Below are 6,000 nucleotides of genomic sequence, written 5' to 3' on the forward strand. Positions count from 1 at the left end.
TGACTTCATGTTTGCATGCAGTTTACCACTTTTTACCTTTTACCACAAACTCCTCCTGCCTCTTTACTTCCACATGTGCCCCGAAATCTTACACTCTGCACCAGACTGAGGACACAACTCTCTACAAAGCTTGGTCATTTCTCTTTTCATGTCTCACCATTCTCCAAGAGCTCCCCTTACTGAAATAGAACTGGTCCTGCTTAGATTGTATTGATTTGTTTTAAATAATCATTTATGGTACATCTGGTATGTGTTAGGTACCGTACTAGGCATTTCCTCCTCTGCAATCACCTTAGTCCTCCTAGAAACCCTATAAATTAGTCATTTTATCCCCATTTCTCAAATGGAGAAACCGAAGCTCAAAACAGTTACATAATGTTGCCAAGGTCAATGATATTACAACACCAGCATGCCGGTACATGCCAATACAAAATACACATGGCGTTTTGGGGACTTCCCTGGTGGCAGAGTGGTTAAGAATCCACCTGCCAACGCAGAGGACACAGGTTCCAGCCCTGGTCTGGGAAGATCCCACATGCCGCGGAGCAACTAAGCCCGTGCGCCACAACTACTGAAGCCCCACGTGCCCTAGAGCCCACACACCGCAACTACTGAGCTCGAGTGCCACAACTACTGAAGCTCGCACACCTAGAGCCCATGCTCCGCAATAAGAGAAGCCACCCCAATGAGAAACCCGCGCACCGCAACGAAGAGTAGCCCCAGCTCGCTGCAACAAGAGAGAAAGCCCGCATGCGGCAACGAAGACCCAATGCAGCCAAAACTAAATAAATTAAATTTAAAAAAAAATAAAATACACATAGCATTTTTATACTCCAAGGAAATAGTCTATAAACTGCACCCCAAACCAAAACCAGGGATTTTCGTTCTTCTCCAAAGGGAGAGAATGTAATCAAGAATGATAATGTTACTTCATATCTCCTGCTTGTCTGGAAAAAAAAAAAAAGGTAAGATATTAGGAATCAAAAAGCCTTGAGAGTTTAGCTAACAAAAAGCAAACAATAATAATGAGGGTGTTGAGCAAAGAAAGATAAGAAAGTGTCCAGGTTGAGCAGACTGACTGCAAAGGGCATTAATGATTCGGGGCTAAGATGCTGGGGACATTTTGTGGCTGAGGAAGCAAAAATCCAATCCAGTTCTTGGCAGAAAACATTTTGGAACCCTTGCTGTTGTAGTCATCCTTCCACACTGCCAAGAAGGAGCCCTGTAACACCGTCCTTGTCTCTCTCTCGCAAGTAAGACGAGGAGCTCAGTGGTTCACATCTGACCAAGTTTATTCCTGACAACTGCCTCGGCTTTGAGTCTCTGTGGAGACCGGATGACTACACAGCCCTGGCAACCCGTGTGATGAACTGTCCCCAGCTGAGCAGGGCAGCCAGAGCCCAAATTCCTCCTCCCAGAGCTCTAAGCCAGCAGCACTATATCGAGTCCAGCAGCACTGAATACTGAGGAAGACGGATGGCTTTAGCACTTCAAAGAGCTATTGGCAAAACAGTAACAAAAATAATCTGTTAAATTTCAAGGACTGGTTCTCAAGGAGAACCAAAAGATTTAGAATTTGGCAAAAGTAGCAGCTAACTTCATTCCAATGGGATTCGAATCGTACAGTCATCAGTCACTAAATCAGGTTCCTTCACATTGAAAAGTGGTCCACTCTGCCATGACTGTTTATTGACTTTAATGCAGTCTACACTCTCCCACTCTGATGTTTTATTTGGTCTCTTAAAATATCTCTTACAGGGCTTCCCTGGTGGCACAGTGGTTGAGAGTCCGCCTGTCGATGCAGGGGACACGGGTTCGTGCCCCGGTCCGGGAAGATCCCACATGCCGCGGAGCGGCTAGGCCCGTGAGCCATGGCCGCTGAGCCTGCGCGTCTGGAGCCTGTGCTCCGCAAAAGGAGAGGCCACAACAGTGAGAGGCCCACGTATCGGGAAAAAAAAAAACAACTCTTACATTCCTCTATTTCTTCTTACACAATATATTATACTCTGTTATGCGATGGCTAGTCGTGACACTCGAAGAATAGACTCTGGTTTTACTGAGTGTCTCTTTTTATACTCAGGATACAGCAAAGCACTTTATGAAGTAATACATTATGGGAGATACCAGTAACAGAGGGACTGCGAGACAAAGAAGTGCTGTGAATACAAACTCAATTTCACACCTTAGAAGAGGTTACTTGAGAGAAAGCTTGTAGTCCAAGATAAGCTAATTGGTGGCGCTCCCTTCCACCCAATAGACCACGTTAGTCTTCCGGCACCTGCTTTATGAAGCTGTGCCCCCTCCTGTGCACTGCAGTGCCCCCTACCCCAGGAGAACTGAGCACCGTTTCCCTTCGGCTCTCGTCATGGCCTGTGTGTGTCTATCTAAACGTCCATAACAGTTTATTAGAGTATATGATTATGTGTCTGCCTGTCTTCACTGCTGGTCATCTCCTGGTGGGCAGGGACCTTTTCAGTTCAGAAAGCACCCATTTTTATTAAGCACTTTTATTAAGCTTTTATTAAGCACCCACTCCCTAGCAGACATTGTTCTCGGTGTCAGGGATATAACGCAGACAGGTTCTACCCTCCAGGACCACAGTCTAGTAGAAGACACAGACACACAAGAAAACCTTGCCTCACTTGTATTTGCAGTTCTTGGGGCCTAGCAGTGCCTTGGATACGTACAATAAGGAAGGACTCAATAAATGGTAGCCGCTGAGTTTCTACCATAATAAAATTGTCAATGTTTGGCCATTTTTACCTACACTAGTAACCTATTTTATATATTATATATTTATAGTAACATTTTACTTATAACCTACCATATGCCAGACACTATTTTTCATGGATTGTTAAATCACATATAAACATGATATAGTTTCCCCCATATTACCAATCAGGAAACTGATCTTCTGAGAGAGGCTAAGTGCACGACCAAGATCACACAGCTAATAATTTGGCATCAGGTTTCAAACCAAAGTTTGTCGCCGAAACCCTTGCTCTTTCCATTCTACTGCCTCTCAGTATGAGTGTGTGAATTAATGAATGAATAAACAAACTCACTAACCAAAACCAAACTGTGTTCTAATAGCAGTTCCACAGTAACTAAGTACCTGAGGGTAGGCAATACCTCATCACTGTCTGTTTCCTCATCGGTGAAATCCGGATAATATACCTAACCTAAATACCTGAGAGAGTTTTATGTGAGGATCAAATGATAATATGCAGCTGGAAGTGCTTTGAAGAATATAAAATCTCTAGAGATGCAAAGGATGTCACCTTTAAGCTTCTACAGAAGTTGTTCAAGGAGCCTAGCTAGCTATTCATGAATGCACCGGGTCAGCATGTGGGAGGTGGGCAGGGAGAGAATGGCAGACAGTCTGAGAGGAATGTTGAGAGGAACTTCAGGGCAGGGGAGGGTGGAGGTGCAGGTGGAGGTGGGGATTGGGGGGGTGGGGGGCGGGTGGCAAGAGATATGAGTTCCCTGACGTTCTAACTCCCTGAAGAAGATGCTGCATAATGGCCTCAGGGGAGCAGCAAACTCCACTGACAGCTTACCAGTCAAGTGCAGCAGAATTCAAGAGTAATTCAGGCCAGGGGCAGTAATGGGGATCGGTGGAACTCGGCACCCCCAAATCATGCTGTAAATTCAGACACGAGGGTTCACAAGCAGAACCAAAAACAAAGCATCAGGATTAGAGAGTCAACTGGTCACCTCCTGATCCTCTGCCTCCTTGAGGCTTGAGTTGAGCGGCCCTTAGATTTACAGCGAGCAGAAGGCCGCAGTAGCTTGTGTTCATGCCTACCACCAGTGCAGGGTAACTAACAGGGACCAGGCGACACTTTGCCCACAGTAGGCTCCAAGGGAAGACATATTTGAGTGAGAAGCTGGGCCAATCCTGTTCTCAGAGAAAACTGAATCCTGGGGCAACCCCCAAAAGAAGGATAAAATGTGATTTAATAGATGAGTAAGTTTTTTTCCAAGCACCATCCTTAATGGAGTCAGGACGCTGTTTCGAGTGACCTAACTACGGCGAGTGTGATTAGAATATGATAGGCAGTGAATAAAATGAAGATGAGAAGTGCCAGAACTATGCATCAGGTCCAGCTTCCCAAGCTACCAATAAAGACAGAAAGTTAGGATGCACAGGCCTTAAAATCTGTCACACAGGAGAATGTGGGGGGAAAAGGAGTCTCATACAGTGTAAGTCAAGTGAAATATAAATGAGTATAACCTTTTCGGAGGGCAGTGTGAGAATGCCTATCAAAATTTTAATATCACGACAAAATAAAATTCAAGGTGAAAACATCAAAAGTGACAATGAGAGATGTCACATACCAGTTCCAAGAAGATACTATAATCATGAATATACATGAATCTAAAAATACAGGCTTGACATGCATAAAGCAATAACTAAAATTACCCTGGGGAGTAACAGACAAATCCAACAGAGAAAATATAAACAATGACATAAATGATCAAAAAACAAAACAAAGCATGAATAATAAGCTTGAACTATTTCAAATATCTAGCAACATATACAAGAGAGAACATATATTCTTTATAAGCACATGAAAAATATTAGCCCTACGAAAGTGCTTCAGTAACTTCCAAAGAATCAATATGGATGATTGCCATTTTTCTGTAATGTGATTAAATTTACAAATAAAATTCTAAAGGTAGCTAAACATATCACACATCCAAAACTTTTAAAAAAAATATTAAATAACACTAACGTTAAGAAGGAAATCATAACAGAAACTGAAAAATCCTTTGATTAGAATGAAAATATTAAATACCAAAATTTCTAGAGCATAAATGAAACGGTTTAGAGAGAAACCTATACCTTTAAATTCACGTGTAAGAAAATAAGAAAATAAAATAATTAATTGTAATTAAATTTTCATTTATTGAACAATTAACAGAGTCAATCCTAAGAAGGAATTGAATAATACAGATAAGGGCAGGAATTAATGAAACAGAAAGCAAAGAAAAGAAAAAAACAAAACCAAAAGTTGATACTTTGAAAGACTACACTAGACAAAATTCTGACAAGACCAATCAAGGAAACAAAAGAGAAAATGCAAATGAAACTGATGATGAAAAAGGGACAATAACAACATAGACAGTAGAAATTTTAAAATAATAAAAGAATATTATGGGGCTTCCCTGGTGGCGCAGTGGTTGAGAGTCCGCCTGCTGATGCAGGGGACACGAGTTTGTGCCCTGGTCCGGGAAGATCCCACATGCTGTGGAGCGGCTGGGCCCGTGAGCCATAGCTGCTGAGCCTGCGAGTCCGGAGCCTGTACTCCGCAACGTAAGAGGCCACAACAGTGAGAGGTCCACGTACCGCAAAAAAAAACAAAAAACAAAAAAAAAAAAAAACAAGAATATTATGAAAGTTAGTTGCTTTTAAATTTAATGTATAAATATCTAATTTTAAAAAGCAAAAAGTTTCAAAAGAATATGGAAAATTTGAATAATAACCATTAAAGAAAATAAAATGGTTATCAAAGGCCCCCAACCCTAATCCACCAAAACCACCCCACCCCATCTTTGCCAAAATAAAAGGAAGTTGAACAATACAGAAAAACAAGAAAAGTTTAATTCTAAATCCAGATAATTACAGTACAAGAAAAGATTATCATAGATCCCTTTCACTTATGAACCTAAAGGCAAAAAAATCGTAAACAAAATATTAGCTAACCAAAACAAATAGTATATTTTAATAATAATATTCAAGCGTGGTTTATATAAGGAATGCAAGGATGGTTTAATATCAGAATATAAATCAAAATAATTCACCACATTCATGGACCAAACAAGATATTTATACGAATATCTCAAAAAAAAAAATGAAGAACACACATTTGATTAAGGGCAGCACCTATTTATGATATAAATGTTAGAATATTTTTTTAACTCCTTGATGACAGGCAATGAAGGAGATCATCAGTCTACCTGGTAAGAGTATATACCAAAAACTCTTAATCAGAT

This window comes from Grampus griseus (genome assembly GCF_964374135.1).
Source record: "Grampus griseus genome assembly, chromosome: 11".
Lineage (NCBI taxonomy): Eukaryota > Metazoa > Chordata > Mammalia > Artiodactyla > Delphinidae > Grampus > Grampus griseus.